Source organism: Pinus tabuliformis, chromosome 8 (assembly GCF_031772625.1).
Source record: "Pinus tabuliformis cultivar Carrire ecotype Pingquan chromosome 8, CPIR1, whole genome shotgun sequence".
In the NCBI taxonomy this organism is placed as follows: Eukaryota; Viridiplantae; Streptophyta; class Pinopsida; order Pinales; family Pinaceae; genus Pinus; species Pinus tabuliformis.
The window spans coordinates 1,049,485,030-1,049,505,218 of NC_142294.1; the positions used below are offsets into that span (position 1 = coordinate 1,049,485,030).

Consider the following 20,189-nt stretch of genomic DNA (forward strand, 5'->3'; position numbering starts at 1 on the left):
AAATATGCCATTTGAGCTCATTAAAGATTGAAGAACACATTCTTGTAGAATACTTCTGTATGTGTCACTATCTGTTATTAAGCTATGGCTGTATTTGTTAAGCAGTTATTTCCTTTATCCAATTGTTTATGTATTCTACTGTGTAATGTGCATCTTCTCAAAGTCTCAATTTGTTCTTTAGTGTGGTGGATTATCAATTGACTTTGATTTAATAATGCTTATACTATTCAAGAATTTGTAAGATGTTTGAATTTCGCCAGATGTGTTTTGACTATACTGAAGACATATTTGAAAAGAGGTTGGGGATCTTCTGTGAACAGTTCAGCAAACCCTAATCCAGTATAAACCTTGAGCTAAAATATTACATAAAGAGAAATGAACCCATGAACAAGAGAACAAGAAATATGTTACTTTTGGGAAAAAGACTCGATCATTAGTGAATCAAAGATGATGATACAAAAGACTCAGAAAGTTTGTACTTATACATGACCTATGAGGTTGGGGCCGCTTCCCCCATAAGGGGGTTATGGGCCCACAGAAATGCTTAGGTTTGCCTTAGCCACCTAGAATAGCATAAAATAATGTTGACTAGATTGGCTATAAAACGATAACCTAGTAATACAATAATGAGGGCTCTTAGCTATAATGTCAAGTAACTACAAGTGAAGATTATCATCATTTCAAACTCCCCACCGCAATATGAACACAGGGTAATGGAGAAGGATAAAATATACAAAAGGAGCAGCAGGTACAGACAACTGCAGCTGTAATAAGACAGAGTGGGTTTGTGAGGGCCCAACTTGATACAAACATGGAAGGTTTTATGAATACCCCATCATCATCAGCATATAACTGCTGAACTCTTGAAGAAATTCCACCATCAAACTGCTTATTATCTGGGGGAATATGATCTTTGATTTGTTTGTCTGATAAAGAAACACTGTAAAGAGACATAAATATGAGAGAGAGAGAGAGAGAGAGAGAGAGAGTGGGTGTACCCAACTTAATTAAAGGTCAGCTTTAGTTGGAAGAAGAGAGTGGAATTGTGATGACCCAATTCAATGTTGATTTTCTAACCCCATCACCTGGTTAATTACTTCCTAGCAGATTAGATCTATTGAATAATAACATGGCTGAGATTTTAACACAAATAAAATAAACAGCAGAAGCCAAATTAAATACCAATCTCACATGCACACAAGATTTTCTGCCTTGCAAATGTCCTTCATTTATTAAATTAAAAACTTACAAGGGCTCCCTTCCCGGAAAAATGGCTCACTGGGGAAAATGCATACAACAATAAATTGGAACTGATCCAGCTGATGAAACCCTCTACATATCTTGCTGGTTTATATGGATCTCCTTTGTTGCCCCCTGCAGTTTCCTCGAACCATTTGCACTTGAATCAATGACCTTCTGCACCCAATCACTAAGACTTTTCTCTCTCGAGTCTATATGTCTTCTGCTCAAGATGTCTTGTGTGAATTCTCCCTTAGCCTCGCTGTAATGTCCTAAGGTAATTTTGGCCCTTAGGGTTTCAAAATTATAAGTTAATCATAAGTAATTGCACAACACTTAAACTTGAGGCAGATATAATATAAACATACAATAATGCAGATGACAGTAGATTTTACCACCATCAATTTATTCACATCTATCAGATCTTTACAAAAGCTACTAGGATTGTTATACCAACAGTAGTTATCTATGGATGTAAAGTGTCCACTTCAGTGTTTACATCAGTAATCAATATCTATGCAATAGTTCTGATTCCACAAATCAAATTAACCAGCTTCCAGAAGGATTTGTTCTACTTAATAAATAGATTTTGGCCTACAGAGAGTCCTTCTACCTAATGATAGCCTAACTGGGCTGACTGTCTTACTGCCCTTACAGTCTTGCCTCCAAACTTGTTCACTGCCCAGTTCAAAATGCTATCCACTGGCCCTTGGAAGTATAGGCTGCAGCATCCAGACTTCTGCTTTGTTTGCTGCTGGTGTCTACCTGTAGTTTGCTTCTGGACAGACAGAGGAGCCCTAGCCCTTTTGCCCCCTGCAATAGGTCCAGTTTCGACCAACTTGGCCCTGCAGCTTGTGGCCGTACTTGTGGTCCAATCACAGGATTACCTTGCTGCTCAACCTCGCTGCTCCTTCAATGCTTTGCTGTCCTGTACCACATAGCCACGACGCATTTTTCCAAGCTTATAGCCCTCGGTTTTTCCTCCTTGATGACCTTTGTTGTTCCTGAACAGGGCTTGTTAACCACAGAGAAGGATACTTCCTTGCGTACCAAACCAGAGCAGAACTGCTTCAAATCCTTTTTCTTGCAATCCAAAACAGACCCGAGCTACTCCCAAGGGAGTACACTGTGCTAGAACAAAGAAAGAAGTGACTAGCTACGGTGGGATCACCTCCACAGAAACTAGAGAAGGGATTAGCTAGGGTGGGATCACCTCCACCAAAACTAATCAAGAAGAAGGGGTCTTAAAACCATCAGAGTCTCACGCTCAAACAAAACAGAGACAATTGAATCCAATTTGATGATGGTAAAGTGATTCCAACTCCTTTATTTATAGATTTCCTCTTTGGGTTTTCTCCGCCTTAATCAAATGTGAGGGGTTCATGTGCAACCAATGTTATTAGAACCAGACCGGAACCGGCTGGTTTGACTGTTTTGGGGCCATTTCCAGTTTGAACCGAGCCTTCGAACCAGAATAGGTTGGCTCGATACTGTGAAAATTCCTACTCTTGAAGGAACCCCTACTGCAGCAAATCTGAATCTACTTCACCTACTTGATTTTTAATATACATTAACCAAGTTATTCTTTTGAATACTGAACCAATTACTTCTGCACCCTACACTAATTAAATATTTGATTTCATGAAACAAAAAACAGAGCAAAGAACAAGATACATAGGTCACACTTATATTTGGACACAATAGTCCCCGTAAAAATCTAATGTAGGAAAACTGGTGCAACAGTTCTGAGGGCTTATTATTATGCAGGAGAAATATCTGAATACAAATCTTGGATGCTCATCTAGCAATCCTTTACAGAGAAAATATTGGCAGAAAATATGAGTGAGTTTTAGCTCACTTCACTCGGCATAATTCTGGCTGATCTGGCACAAGACTGGCTAACCCTGACTATTTATGCACTAGCTCTGTGTCAGCCCTGCATCACCTTCTCTGCCCTCTGAGTCAACTCTCCCGGCAGTTCTGGCAGTTCTCAGCACTTCCGGCAGTTCCCGACAGTTTCCACTGTTCCGATAGTTTTGGTTTCTGCGTGATAGGAAACTTTTCTGTGTCAGCTCTCCCGGCTACTGTGCTATATCTGCGTTAGCTTTGCTGGTTGTTTCGGCAGTTTTGGATTTCGCGTGACAGACAACTTTTCGACATCAACTCTCCTTGCTATTGTGCTGACTCTCTGCAAGCTCTCTCTGCCTCTCTGTCAATATTCTCCGGGAAGTCCTCCCAGATTCTCTCTGTCTCTCAGGTGCAAGATCTCCCCAATCGATTTCCCTCCTGAGAACTTCTCACCTCATAAAATCGATTTCCTCAATCTGTCTGTGTGTTTGCAAATGAACCCCAAGTCTCCATTTTACACTTTTCTTGTTGAGTCTTCAACGACCGAGATTAAGTCTCTAATCAATGGCTAAATTAAAACATAACTTGATCCGCCTTCTAGATCATTCTCACCCATATTTTGATTAACATCTAGTAATTTTTTAGTTTCCTTAAGTTTAGACTTAGGAACTCCATTAAAAATGTTAATTATTTTAATAAAATACAATCCGGGTGGAATTTCACCAAACGATTTCTGGGTTTTTTAGAACTCTTGTGTCTTTAGCCTCTCCACCAATTTTCAAAGCTAGAGCACTTCCGATGCTACCAAAACCTAATAGGTACCAAACCGCGGAACTGGCCCGTTTAGTATCGGTTTGGAGGTTGGTTCTGCTGGTTCGTATTGCCTGTGGCTGCACGACCCAAGGAAATACAATTTAATTTAATTTAATTTATTTATTTTTTATTTTTTCATAATTTCTAATTCTAACCTAACCCTTAAACTTATTTAAACACACCATCCCCTCTATTTCACTCACACTATTCATTTGAGCCTCTTGCAATTCTTGAGTTGAGTTTGGTGAAGAGAATTCAAAGAGTTTTTTGTAGGGTTGTTTTAAGGGAGATTTTTTGCAGTTTTGAAAAACTGATTGGAGTTTTGGAGAGTTGTTGGGCTGATTACTAAAGGAGATTTTCGAGCTACTTCAAGGATTTTTTTCCCCAAAGATCTTTGGGTTTTGTTGTGTGGCTTTTGGAGTTACTAAAGGAGATTTTCGAGCTACTTCAAGGATTTTTTTCCCCAAAGATCTTTGGGTTTTGTTGTGTGGCTTTTGGAGTTGGTTGAAGGGTTTTTTTTTTTTTTATTAAATGTGGGGGCTGCTACAAAGTTGATTTGAGAGGATTTTGGAGCTTATATTGTCCAGAAAATTTAGAGGGTAAATCAATGTATTTTTTGCCATTTATTATTGTTATATTTTTCTCAAAAAATTTGTTTTTTTTTTTTCTCAAAATTTTTTAAAAACCCTATTGTTTTTATGCATATTTGTAGGGGTTGCTACAGTGCTGTTTTGAGAGGATTTTGGAGCTGATTTTCTTTAGAAAATTTAGAGAGAAAATCAGGGTATTTTGCCATCCATTATTGTTCTATTTTTATTCAAAAATCTGTTCTTTTTTTCCCTTAAAAATTTAAAACCCTAGTGTTTTTATGCAAAATTCAAATTTGTAATTTTTATTTGCAAAAAATTTGTGGCCGTTATTTTCTTCTATTTTTTTCTCAACTATTGTTGAAATTTGCAGGGTTATTTTGAGGGATTTCATTGGCAAATTTGTGAGGGAGATTTTGGAGCTGATTGAAGAGTTTATTTTCTAATTTGTGGGAGCTTCTTCTCTTCTCAAAATTTACAGATCTTCTCCAGGTATTTCGTGGCTTCTATTCCTTTTTTATTTTTCTCTAAAAAATAAATAAATTTGCCATAGAATTCTAAAAACCCTGGGGTTTTCTATGCATATTTTCATTTCTTCCTGTAAAAGTTGTCATGGCTCCCAAAAACAAGAATGATCCAACTTGGGTTCACTGCCATTTAAATGAACAAGGGATAAAAGTCTACAACTATTGTGGGAAGAAAGTTAAGGGTCGGGGGATCCATAGAATTAAAGAACACTTAGCACATTGGAGAGGGCAAGTAAAAGCTTGTGAAAATGTTGTTGATGATATTAAAGCAGAGATGCAAAGTCTTATTGAAACATACAACGAAAAAAGGGGAAAAACAAGAAAATTAAAAAAGATATATGCAAAAGTCAAAAGGATGATGCTATGCTTAGTGACCTTGATTTTGAAGAATATATGTCCATTCTTGAAGATTCCTCTAGTTTCCCTGCTAGAGTTGGAGAGGGTACTTTTGGCCCTAGTGTGCTTTGAACTTGAAGAGGACAACAACCCGTAAAGGGATTGACTCTTTTGTACCTCACACCACCCTTGGATTTCAACCAACCCTTGAGGCTAAATGGAAGAAGATAGAGAAGGAGGCTGCATATGAATGCATTGCTAGATCGTGGTATGATGTAGACATAACTTTTAATGCTACTAATTCTAATTTCTGCGTATTATCAGCCCATGATTGATGCTATAGCTTCATGTGGAGCTGGCTTCAAAGGCCCTAGCTTTCAAGATATCAGGGGCCACTTTTACAAAATGAAGTCCAAAGAATACAAGAGTACCTTACAGAGTTCAAGAAATCATAGACCAAAACAGGATGCACAATTATGTCTGATAGATGGACTAATGGTAGATCTCGCACCATATTAAATTTCTTAATTGCTTGTACAAAAGGTACTATGTTTCTCAAATCTATTGATGCTTCTAATCAGGTGAAGGATGCACAATTGCTATTTTGTCTACTAGATGAAGTAGTTAAGTAGGGGTTGAAAATGTTGTATAAGTGATCACAGATAATGTTTCTAACTATGTTGTAGATGGAAAGATGTTGGAGGAAAAACACCCCACCATTTGGTGGTCTCCATGTAAAGCCCATTGTTTGTGTAAGAACCTTAATCTCATGCTAATTTCAAAATAGCAAAACATGAAATTTTAAATAGAGAATTTTTAAAAAATTTAATCTAATGAATACCAACCTTTCTGCTTTGCTGAAAATCTGTCTACTCTGCTGCAATTCTTGTCCAGCTGTCTGCTTCGCTGAAAAATCTGTCTGCTCTACTGCAATTCTAGTCCGACTGTGTTACCAAAATAGCCAAAAACCACCCTGCTGAACTGAGTACAACCTGGGTACACAGTTTCAGAATGCTTTCCAGTCGAAGCAATCTGATCCTCCATGCCCAAAAACTCCAGTACAATCAAAACTCAAAACTCCAGAGTGTTTGTATCTCTGTGTTAAAATTGAAATTTTTCTCTGTTTTTCCTCCTCCCCCTTCTTAAGATTTCCTTCCTCCTTTTAACTCCCCGTCCACCGCCTTCCTCCCATCTTCGTGTCATTATTTTGATACGTGTAATTTTTATAAAACCAAATCTTATTTGATTTTTATTGATTTTATTCGAATATGGAGCTTTGATTTGATAAAGTTTATTTATTATTTTAATGAATTAATTTAATTTATAATTTTGATTAATTAATTTTATTATTTTATTAATTTTAAATTTTAAATTTTAAATTTTAATTTGTAAATTAAAATTAACATTTTCTGTTAGTTTAAGGATTTATCATATATATAATGGGATACATGCGGGTCTATGCATACGTAGCTATCGTATGGAGGTCTCGTATGTATGCTAATACTTGTATTTTATTTATAGTTATAGGTGGGTCATTACATACATCCCTCCTTCCAAAAACTTCGTCTCAAAGTTAGGGTTTCTAAAATATATTAATGATTAATGTGAGTATATAAGCCTTTACATTTCAAGATTGAATTCATTTTATATGGGTACTTAAATTTTTTTTTATTCAATATTTTAAAATTTTACAACTATAATATTCATGTTCTGCCCCAGTTGGTTCCCTAGCTACTCTAGAATCATCCTATCCTTCCTAATCTCTTCCGCTTCCATCCTATCCGTCCTCTACTAGAGTGTGCCATGGCATCAGCTATACTGACTAACCATTCATAGGCTCTCAAGGGTATCAACGTCGATTATATCAACCTGATTGCCCAGTAGGCATCTGACAGTCATCATCACACGTCTAGGGGAGCGTGATTCGCACAGTCCTCCCATGACTCCAGGTTTTGGAGGATAAACGGTGGGCAATACCTCCACCCCTCCTAGTGGGACCTGAGTCAATACTCTTTCATGGAACCTCATTGAGCTTTAATTGTACTGAAGTTTTTGTCATCACGTGGCCATTTTGGTAACCTGCAATGTAAACACTTGTCCATATATTATAACATATGCATCAATATTTATAAAATAAACAGTTTATGTATAGCTCATACATATTGTTATCTACAGTATAACATACTTGGTCATGTCCTGCTTATGTTATTGGCTTTCATATTGAAATTGTAATCATTCTTTCATTTCTATCTCATTAATCATATCAATATGCATAAATGAAGTAAGATAATATCTTAATTCATAACATAAGTCAGGATTTAGATTTTATAACAAAGTTAATCAAATATTGAACTTCATCTTGGTATCCATAACTTAGTAAGGTAAATTTAAATAACATATTTCATCTTGATATCCACGTACCAGTAGAATTAAGCAGGTAACATATATCATATTTTAGTAACATAGAAATTTCTTCCAAAAATGGTTTTGAGTATCTGATTTAAAGTAAAGTAAATATATACAAAATCTGGCATAAAGTTCTTCAAAATTGACACAAGTTGGGGTAGTTTTGACATATAATTTTCGTATCTTCCCAAGTAGCCGATCCAGGACTATACTTGTCCCACTGGACCTTAACTTGGTCTACCAGACGATTCTTGAGCTGTCGAACCCTACGTTCCAGTATACATAATGGTCCGACTGATATGATTCCTTCGTCTGATGCCTGCAGTTCCTTCCATCGAAGGTTATGAGATTTGTCAGCTATGTAATGCCTTAATACAGATACATGAAATACATTATGAACTTTATGCAAGTGAGGTGGCAGTGCAAGACGATAGGCGACAGGTCCAACTCTTTCCATAACTTTAAATGGTCCGATAAATCGAGGTGACAACTTTGTTCATTTTCCGAATCCGATAGTGCTTTTATTTGGTTTGATGCGTACGGAAACCTGATCCCCTACTTCATACTTTCTTTCAGTTCTGCAGCATAACTCTTTTGTCTATCCTGTGCTTCTTTTAATTGCTGTCTAATTTGTTTTACTTGTTCCTCCATCTCTTGGATTAATTCTAGCCCTACTATCACCTGATCTTCTAACCTGTTCCAACTTAACAGTGTTCTGCAAGGTCTGCCGTATAATGCTTCAAATGGAGGCATTCCGATTGAACTATGGTAACTGTTATTATATGCAAATTTGACTAAGGATAAGTATTTTTCCCAGTGCGATTGCTGATCTATAACATACATCTTCAACATATCTTCTAGTACTTGATTTACCCTTTCTGTTATCCCATCAATCTCAGGATGATAAGCTGTACTCAAATTTAGTTGAGTTCCTAAGGCTGACTGCATGTAAGTCCAGAAACTTGAAGTGAATCGAGAGTCTCTATCTGATATGATCTTCTTAGGTACTCAATGAAATCTGATAATTTCATTTATGAATACTCGAGCTACGTCAGCAACTTCGTAAGTATCTCTTACGAGAATGAAATGGGCGCTTTTCGTTAATTTATCCACTATCACCAGAATACCATTGTGTTTTTGAGAAGTAAGAGGTAGCTCAGTGATAAAATCCATAGAAATGATCTCCCATTTGGTCATAGGAATGTCATGAGGTTGTAAGAGACCTGCTGGATGACAATGATCAACTTTTACTTGTTTACATTCCAAACACTTTGCAACGAATTGAACGATATCACACTTCATGCCCGTTCAAAAGAAGAGTTTCTTGGTATCAGTATACATTTTCTTTACTCTGGGATGTGCACAATATACTGCTCTGTGGGCTTCCTTAAGGATGGTGTCTCGGAGATCCTTATTGTCAGGAATATACATCTTTTCATGAAATCGCAAGATTCCATCATCTTCTAGTTTATATCCTTCAAATTTGGGTTCTTTTGGCTTTTTACTATCGAGACTAGATCTTACCTTTAAATACCAGCTATCTCTTATGAGATGTTCTAGTACTCGTTGTCTTAAGTCTACTTTGATAGGTATGAGGGAAAATATTCGGGGTCTTCTGCTTAAAGCATTTTCCACTACATTCTCTTTTCCTTTAATGTATGATATTCCAAAGTCATATTCACTTAGGAATTCACTCCATCGTCTTTGTCTAGCATTCAAGTCTCTTTGGGTGAACAAATACTATAAACTTTGATGGTCGCTTTTAAGCGTAAAGCTTCGCCCGACTAGATAGTGTCTCCATATCTTTAAAGTTAATACTAAAACGACTAACTCTAAATCGTGAGTGGCATAGAGTTCTTCATGAGGTTTTAATTTCCTTGAGGGATACTGTTAAATTGGCAACTAGGGCCAAACTCCATGTGGATCAGCTTATTTATGACAGCTGATATTTTTATTGGATCCCTCTCGTCGAGAGGTGTAGGATTGATCCAAAGATCATCCGATTCCGATAAGTATTTATGGAGATATGAATTTATTTTGTTTATATAATTATTACCAAGCCGACCAGCAACTTGAGTAGGCTCAGAAGCCCAATAGACGTGTCTATTCATCATCTACGTTCTAGTATAAATTGGTGAGGATTTGAAGTCATTTTAACACACATTCTTGGTGTGTTCTCCTCCTCTCCACGTCTTGGGTTTTTGGAGAAGGAGGGACACCTAAAATATACATTTGCTGATGCCCTAGCCGCAGTAGCTGATGCCCTAGCCACAGTTCAGTTGTGCCCTAGCCGCAGTGCAGATGATGCCCTAGCCGCAGGCTTATAAGAAGATCTAAATGCAGATAAGAGGAGACTTATGTGCAGCATGAATAAGCCCCTATACGCTGTCTCAAGAGGCTCAATCCGCAGATGAGAGGAGGGCTAATATAGGCCCTAAATGAAGGTCTGAATCCATTGTCTATTGACCCTATATGCAGCAAGAAAGAGACTCCTTATCCACAATCATAATCTGCCTTAGCCGCAGTCAAAGAAGGAGGTTCCAGCCACAACAAATGGAGGTCTTAAGTAGCTGTATAGTAGTGCCCTTAGCCGCAGTAAGGGGAGCCCTTATACGCAGCTCAAAGAGACCCAGTTGCTGTCACCTAAGCCGCTGACATAATGCTACATTGCTGTAGGTAACAGCGTGACCTATTTCAGGATTGTTTGGGCATAATCAAGCTGTTCTTGATCTCGGTGTGCTGAGCAAAAGAATCCGCAAAAAGGAGGAGCTAGGGACAGTAGTTTAAGGAGCTGTTTGGATCACTGTTTGAAGGGACTAAAGTTACAGTCCACTGATGGGCTAGGCCGCAGGCCATAGCCAGCAGTTGGAGGCCTTTATCTAGTAGCTGCGTTCAGAAGGTAAGCAGCCCTATAAGGCAGCGTATCATTGGAGGATTGTATGAAAGCTAGCTGCAGTAATCAGGTTAACTGTGGGGCATGGTTAAGGTGTTGTGGCTCTCAGAGGGTGCCCTAACAAATGACCAGGTCTGCCATGCACCAGTCCTTATGAAAGGTACCAGATTAGCAGCCTTGACATGATCAGTGAATCGGCAAAGGAAGGAGAGTCTTATGGAAGGAAAGCTTCAGTAATATGGGTAACTGACTGAGCTGTTCATCTGCTACATATCTTCAGTCCTTGGGATCAGATCTGCAACCTCATTGTGTCATCTTCAAGGTGAAGATCTCTGATGTCTGATCTCCTATTTGGCAAGTCAAGTATTGACTTAAAATCATTGTACTCTATCTCTCTCTCTCTGCTGAACTTTGAAGATAAAAGAAGATTTGATCAAAGGGTTTCCCCACACATTGTGGGGTTTGTCCTTGGCTTGCGCCATATCTTGTGTCCTCTTGTCTTGGCTTGTCTTCTGCGTTTTATATTTATGTTCTATATGCAGTTTATCATAATGCTGATGTGATTGCCAATTGTGAAAATTTAAATAAATTGCTCTAGCATAGAACATACCAAAAATTAACATGGTATCAGAGCTGAGGTGAAGACAATGCCCAAGCAAGAGTGAAAGAGCAATCACCAAAGGCAGTTGGGACAAGACAGAAGGATCAATGGGTTCCCCATAATTCACCTAGGGTGAAGTCAAAGCAGAGAATGTTATCAGAATGACGCAGCAGAAGTTTCTGATGGCCCATCTAATGATCCCTTCATTGGGAAGTTCGGTTCTAAGGGTGAAAGGAAAGGCAGATGCCTTGTTGAAATAAGTTCGGCCGTTATGCGAAGGAGTGTCCGAATGGCAGGGACACATCTCTTGATGAAGATAACAATCATTCTTGGGACATCTTCAATAATCAAAGGAATGACTGGTAATGCAGGTCATCAAGGAAGTGGTCGACTCCTCCACGAAAGCAAGAAACCCCTGAATCTCTTTTATGTACCTGATCGCAAGAAGAACCCGATGACCATCTCGGAAATGAAAATCAAAGGTTACAAGATGGCACTTATCAATGGAAAGGTACGTGTTTGAAAATATATCTTGTTAAGATGTTTTGAGTTCTGGGTTGTATCAAGTTGCTGGAAGTCCACTGGGGACCATGTCCGTTGACTCAGCACTGGAGGTCTGTGAGTCAGATGGTGACTCGGATGCTTGAATTCAAAGAGGAGCATGTAGGTACATGTCTGAAATGTACCGAAGGAAAATATTATAAGGGGACCATTCCCTTCATGCTGCAGGTCCACAGGCTTGGAAACAACCCGAGGAGTTTAAGACTCATGATCGGGAATCTCATGTATACAGGTGGAAGAAAGCTCTCTATGGCTTGAAGCAAAACACCTCGGGCATAGTATGAGAGGATTGATAGCTGTCTAATGCAGCTGAGACTCACCAGGAGTGAAACTGATCCAAACCATTACTCGAAGGTTGTGGATGATAAACCTCTCATACCGGCACCTATGTCTGACAGGTGCAGACCCTCTCATTTATAGGAGATAGAGGGAGTTGGATTCTGAATGTGAAAAGATAAGCTGCAAGCCTGTGACTACCTCAAGGGTCTTAACTTTCAGAAGTTATATGGTAGTGATGTCGGACCTGATTTGGGAAATGCCTCTGAGTTTTATAAACTCATTCGCGTTGATGTTCTTGGAGAACCTCTGTCCGGACATCTGTGTTGCAGTTAGCATGGTGAGCTCATATTTGGTTGAGCCTCACTGGATTGGTGCCAAGAATCTTCTGAGGTATCTTCAGGGCACAATCTCTCATGGATTGAGATACACTGCCGAAAAGATGAAATTGCATTATTATTCGAATGCTGAATGGGCAGGCAGTGTGGAGGATCACTAAAGCACTTTTAAGTGCTCTTTCTCTTTGGAATCTGCCTCGATACCCTGGATGAGCAGGAAGCAGACGTCGGTGACTCTGAGCACCACCAAGGCAGAATACATTGCTGCTAGTATGGCCTTCTGTGAGGCAGTCTGGTTGCTGAAGCTCTTCAGTGAGCTGTTTGTTCACATGATGAGTACCACTGTGATTCTCTGTGACAACCAGAGGTGGGATTCGATTATTGAGGAATCCCGTATTCGTCGATTGCTCCAGCAGATAGACATCATGGTAAGTCGATGAGCAAGGAGGCTCCATCGCATTAGGATGATGCACAGGACAGAGCCCCTAGGAAAGATCAAATTTGTGATTTTCCTGAACGACTTGGAGTCGTCGAGAGACCTTTGAAGAAGGGTCCTACATGTTGTATACATTGAGCTCTGGGAGCTCTGGGGGGCTTGCAGTTCTACTGGAGCAACATATGACCACAGGGTGACTCACCCTCCCCTGGTGGTGTGCACTGGAACAAGATGATTCGCTCTCTTGTGGGACAAGATGATTCGCTCTCTTGTGGAACAGGATGATTCGCTCTCCTGTGTAGCAGGATTGATTAGTTCTCCTGTGAGGCCTGGATTGATGTGTTCTCCATGGCGATTGTGGCAGGATGATTAGTTCTCCTGTGAGGCCTGGATTGATGTGTTCTCCATGGCGATTGTAGCAGGATTGATGTGTTCTCCTGTTAGGACAGGATTGATTAAGTTCTCCTGTCGAGGCATCCTACCCATGCAGTCTGGGACTCATGGGAAGTACCTCTCATCTGATCAATGAGCAGGGAAATGAAGTTAGGGACCATAGTAGTACCGATGGACGCATCGTTGTATCTACCGTACTCCCTATGCTAGGATGACCTCCATTGATCTGGGATCAATGATACTGGTCTGGGACCAGTGGTAGGAGTTGTACATACTATGACGCTGACTTCGGGTCAGCTGTGACTGGTCTGGGACCAGTGGTACATACTCCGAGACTGACTTTGTGTCAGTGCAGTACTGGTCTGGGACCAGTGAGAGTGGTACATACTATGACACTGACTTCGGGTCGGTTGAAACTGGTCTGGGACCAGTGGTACACTCTCTGAGACTGCGATACTGGTCTGGGACCAGTGGTAGGAGTGGTACTTACTATGAAGCTGACTTCGGGTCGGCTGAGACTAGTCTGGGACTAGTGGTACGCACTCTGAGACTGACTTCGGGTCAGTGGAGAATGGTATGAGACATTCTCGATCAATTCTTCTTCTTCATAGTTCAGCAGAGCTAAGCAGAGCAGAGCTAGCAGAGCCAGCAGAGCTGAGCAGAGCAGAGCCAGCAGAGCTGAGCAGAGCAGAGCCAGCAGAGCTGAGCAAAGCAGAGTTAGCAGAGCCAGCAGAGCTGAGCAGAGTTGGGCAGAGCAGTGCAGGGCACTGATGGCCGAGATTGTACAGTCGGACTTATGGATCACTGGATGGAGTTCTCCCTAGTTGAGAGGGAGTGTTAAATTGGCAACTAGGGCCAAACTCCATGTGGATCAGCTTATTTATGACAGCTGATATTTTTATTGGATCCCTCTCGTCGAGAGGTGTAGGATTGATCCAAAGATCATCCGATTCCGATAAGTATTTATGGAGATATGAATTTATTTTGTTTATATAATTATTACCAAGCCGACCAGCAACTTGAGTAGGCTCAGAAGCCCAATAGACGTGTCTATTCATCATCTACGTTCTAGTATAAATTGGTGAGGATTTGAAGTCATTTTAACACACATTCTTGGTGTGTTCTCCTCCTCTCCACGTCTTGGGTTTTTGGAGAAGGAGGGACACCTAAAATATACATTTGCTGATGCCCTAGCCGCAGTAGCTGATGCCCTAGCCATAGTTCAGTTGTGCCCTAGCCGCAGTGCAGATGATGCCCTAGCCGCAGGCTTATAAGAAGATCTAAATGCAGATAAGAGGAGACTTATGTGCAGCATGAATAAGCCCCTATACGCTGTCTCAAGAGGCTCAATCCGTAGATGAGAGGAGGGCTAATATAGGCCCTAAATGAAGGTCTGAATCCATTGTCTATTGACCCTATATGCAGCAAGAAAGAGACTCCTTATCCACAATCATAATCTGCCTTAGCCGCAGTCAAAGAAGGAGGTTCCAGCCACAGCAAATGGAGGTCTTAAGCAGCTGTATAGTAGTGCCCTTAGCTGCAGTAAGGGGAGCCCTTATACGCAGCTCAAAGAGACCCAGTTGCTGTCACCTAAGCCGCTGACATAATGCTACATTGCTGTAGGTAACAACGTGACCTATTTCAGGATTGTTTGGGCATAATCAAGCTGTTCTTGATCTCGGTGTGCTGAGCAAAAGAATCCGCAAAAAGGAGGAGCTAGGGACAGTAGTTTAAGGCGCTGTTTGGATCACTGTTTGAAGGGACTAAAGTTACAGTCCACTGATGGGCTAGGCCGCAGGCCATAGCCAGCAGTTGGAGGCCTTTATCTAGTAGCTGCGTTCAGAAGGTAAGCAGCCCTATAAGGCAGCGTATCATTGGAGGATTGTATGAAAGCTAGCTGCAGTAATCAGGTTAACTGTGGGGCATGGTTAAGGTGTTGTGGCTCTCAGAGGGTGCCCTAACAAATGACCAGGTCTGCCATGCACCAGTCCTTATGAAAGGTACCAGATTAGCAGCCTTGACATGATCAGTGAATCGGAAAAGGAGAGTCTTATGGAAGGAAAGCTTCAGCAATATGGGTAACTGACTGAGCTGTTCATCTGCTACATATCTTCAGTCCTTGGGATCAGATCTGCAACCTCATTGTGTCATCTTCAAGGTGAAGATCTCTGATGTCTGATCTCCTATTTGGCAAGTCAAGTATTGACTTAAAATCATTGTACTCTATCTCTCTCTCTCTGCTGAACTTTGAAGATAAAAGAAGATTTGATCAAAGGGTTTCCCCACACATTGTGGGGTTTGTCCCTGGCTTGCGCCATATCTTGTGTCCTCTTGTCTTGGCTTGTCTTCTGCGTTTTATATTTATGTTCTATCTGCAGTTTATCATAATGCTGATGTGATTGCCAATTGTGAAAATTTAAATAAATTGCTCTAGCATAGAACATACCAAAAATTAACAGATACGCTATTACTCCTCTATCCTACATTAATACTGCTCCTAATCCTTGCTTGGATGCATCAGTACATACAGTGAAAGCTTTGTCCATATCCGAGACTCTTAAGATTGGTGCACTGGTCAGCAGTCTTTTGAGTACAGAGAATGCTTTATTACATTCCTCAGTCCATTCATACTTAACACCTTTATGTTGCAGAGTTGTAATTGGTTTTGCAATTTTGGAGAACCGTTCCACAAATCTTCAATAGTAATCGGCTAAACCCAGAAAGCTTCGCACTTCATGTGGATTTTTCGGTATTGACCATTTCATGATTGCCTTCACCTTTTCAGGGTCTACTGAGATTCCTTCACCTGATATGATATAACCTAAGTAATGATTTTTTTTTTGAATGAAAGAACACTTGGATAACTTTCCATATAACTGGTGTTTTCTGAGGCAAGATAATACTATCCGTAAATGGTCTTCATGCTCTTTCTCATTTTTGGAATAAATAAGAATATCATCCAAGAAAACTTGTACAAATTGATCAAGATATTTGCAAAAAACTTTGTTCATAAGGTTCATGAATATTACTGACACTGTTGATAATATCGACGATATTCGGAAATATCGCGATATTTTCGGCAAAACGATATATCGCCGAGAAAATATCGCGATATTTTCAAAATATCGGCAAATATCGGGAAAATATCGCGATATTTTGAAAATATCGGCAAAATATCGGCTATATTTAAAAATTTGAAAAAATTATTTTTTATGCTTGCCGATATTTGCCGATATTTTGCCGATATTTTCGCCGATAAGATATTTTCTGGACCCTCGCCGATATTTTTCCGATACCGATATTTTCAACACTGATTACTGATGCATTAGTCAACCCAAATGGTACCACTGTGAATTCATAATGCCCAAACCGTGTTCGAAATGCTGTCTTAGAAATGTCACTTTCCGAAATCCTTAGCTGATGATATCCTGATTGTAGATCAATTTTTGAAAAGACAACAACTCCTTTCATTTGGTCAAAGAGGTCATCAAGGCGAGGCATTGGATACCGATTCTTTACTGTAGCTCGATTCAAGTTTTGGTAATCTGTGCATAATCTTAAAGAACCGTCTTTCTTTTTGACAAAAATTACAGGAGCACCCCAAGGTGATATACTGGGTCGAATGTGTCCTATATCCAATAGTTCCTTCAATTGAATTTGCAATTCTTGAAGTTTTGGAGCTGTCATTCTATAAGGTGTTTTAGAGATTGGTTGAGTACCAGGTTTCAATTCTACTGTGAGATCTAGCTCTCTTTCGGGGGGTAATCCTGGTAGTTCCTTTGGAAATACATTCGAAAATTCGGCTAACACCGGATATTGTTCTAAGGATGGTCCTTTTTCTTTACTTACTTCTTGAATTACATATGCCTGACAACCTTTCCTTAAGCAACGCTTCATTTTCATTGCTGATATGTAGCGTAAAGATACTTTTCTCTTGATACCTTGAATTTGGATCGCCTCTCCTTCATCATTTATACCGAGAATTCTTTTCCCATAATAGTCTACCCAAGCTTGATGAGCTTCTAACCAATCCATACCTATGACAAGATCATCAGTTCCTAGGGTCGTGACATAAACATTCAATTTAGTCGAACAAACCCCTAGATCAATTTTGCATTGATCCACACTTAAGTCTATGGATTGGAGTTCTCCTGAGGCCATTTCTACCTGTTTGAAATCATTTTGTTTGCAAGCTGCCAATCCACATTTATTTAATGCATATGACGAAATGAAACTATCTGTGGCACCAGTATCAAATAAGATTTTGAATTTTATACCATTAATAATACCTGAGGATTCCACTACAGTGGATTGATGTGCTACTTGATTGTTGTTGACTAATGCATGGATTTTATGATTGCCTTGGGTATTTGGTATTGGTTCTTTTCCTGTCCTATGCAATATGCTTGATGAAACTTCTGTACAATCACGTTGAAAATGCAGTCCTCCACATCCCCAATAATTAACTTGGGTCGGTTCTCTTGAATCATAATGTGGATTTCTAAATGAAAAGCTTCGCCCTCTCATGCTGCTTCCTCTCGAATTTCTTCCTCTATTAGCAGTTCCACGAGATTTCCATGGACTTGTGTTTGATGATTTAATGGCTATAGTATTAATTGCCATGGGAGCTCTTGCTCCTACACTTCTTGGGGTAAATCTATTACCATAAGGTGGTCTTGAGCTACTTCCCTTGAAGAAATTTCGAGGAGTATTTCCTGAAAACCCTGATTGTAGAGGTTCTGCTGGCCCGACATTCTTTTTGATTCCTAGATGTTCTTCTGCATAGCGGCCACATTCTACCGCCTCGACTATTGATGATGGCTTCCACATCCTAACCAAGGCCCTGATGCGAGGGTTTAACCCAAATATGAAGCGTTCAACTTGACGTTCATCAGAATCTAGGTAGTGAATGTATTTCACAAGCTCCATAAACCTTATTTCATATTCTTCCACTGTTTTATTACCTTGAATTAATGTATGAAAGGCCCCGACTTGTTGTTCTTGAAAATAAGGAGGTAAATACTTAGCGCGGAAACTTTCCTTAAACAATTCCCAAGGGACATTATCCGTTGTGAGGTGTAGTTGTTTTTTCAGATTTCCCCACCAAATCAAGGCACTTTCCTTTAATTGAAATACGACAATTTTCGTTTTTGAAGAAGAAGAATACTCTTTTAGTTTAAAACATCTGTTCATTCCTTCTAACCATGCCTCAACACGTTCTCTAGCTCGTCCCCCAGAAAATTCTAGAAGTTTATTTTTTTGTAACTCCCTAGAATTATCTTCCTTTGATCTTTTATACTTAGAATTTTTTGGTTCCGCTGAATTGGTTTCTATGGGTTGAGTTTGCTCTTCTTTGGTCTTAGCCATTGTTGACCCTTTTAATGTTTCCAATAAGGCTTCTAATGAGTGCATTATCATGGTCAACTCCGGTGCTGGAGCGATTGGTGTTGATGATGGTCTCAATGGAGACAGTGATGGTGGTAATGAAGATGGTGATGACGATGGTGGTAGTGTTAATGACAAGGTTGCTGCCCGATCTCGCCGTCGCTGATATGTCGTTACCATCGTAGTGTTTCCTGTATCATAATAAAATTGTAAAAATTTTTAGGTATACTTTCATATTTAACATATTATTTTGCAATTTTAAGTTTACAAACAGGTATAGTTATTTTTGCTATTTTTACCTGCTAGGCAGGTATTACTGGTACCGAGGTCAAAGAGGGTGGTCTTGCGACCTCCTTGTCCTAATGCAAGGTATTATATCCTGATGCCTAATAATTCTTAGTAAGATGCATGGGTCTTTATATACCATAATATTTATTCGCAATTTACCTAATTATGCTATAAAATATTTACAAAAATAAATGAGTTGAACAGGAATAATTTTCATTTTTCCTCATAGCTCGGACATAATGCTCAAAACTAATATCTTAAATCATATATATATATATATATATATCAGAATTTATTTTAATAAAATCTTCATATATTATATAAAGTCTCAATATAATATATAAAAATGTGCCCCTTGTAGGCTCCTTCCTTGACTTGATATGTTAAATTGAGCAGGTTTGATTGTTTGGAGGACTTCTATAATTGTTATAAAATCATATATTACATTAATTATCATTTATTGATTTTATAAAGTTATGGTATGAAACCTAAAATGTTGGTTCTCCTCTAGGCATCTACCTTATTATTTCACTATGAACATATTCTTGAGACCTTTCCAAACAGTGTGGGGAAAGACTAATTTCAACAATAATATTATAAACTCGCAAATTACTTCAGCTGTAATGGGTTCGACCCTAACCCTGAAATACAAATCTTTCATATGAGGACATGAAATGGTTTTAATATTCTTATACATTACGTATTTATAATATATTTTCACGGTTGTGTTTGATGTAATAAGAGAATTTCCAATTAAATTCGTGGAGTATATGATTTATCACCTACACTAATTATGTCATAGGAATTTACGAGAACCATCGACTAGGTGTTTTAACTTTAGCATAGGTTAATAAATTTTAAAAGCCTTTAGACACGGATTTGCTTCATTCCAGATTATGATTCCATTCCTGCTACGATTATAAAATTAATATTACTGTAGTGATGAGTGATAGACCTATCATTTGTATATATATATAATAGTATATATAATGTGTAAATAAACAGTGGTCCCTACCAAATGCTATAATGCATCGATCATATAGTTGGAACTATGGTTATGTTAATTTATATATTTGATCATTTATTATTTGCGGAAAACTTATATAACGATAAGTTATTGGTTGATACGTTCTTTGCCTCTGCCGAGAAGCTATCATTATATTACTTATATAACCCTTTATATATGTTAAAGATTAAAGGTATCTCCTGATGATTTGGGCACTAACCTAACATACGTAACGCGTTCGAAACAAGGGGGAGAA

At 39.0% G+C, this 20,189-nt stretch overlaps 1 protein-coding gene across 2 annotated transcripts in view; it reads left to right on the top strand.

The window, feature by feature from the left end:
• LOC149238954 (serine/threonine protein phosphatase 2A 55 kDa regulatory subunit B beta isoform-like) overlaps positions 1–20,189 on the top strand; it is a 356,970-nt gene that overhangs the window by 167,089 nt on the left and 169,692 nt on the right. The window lies entirely within an intron of this gene.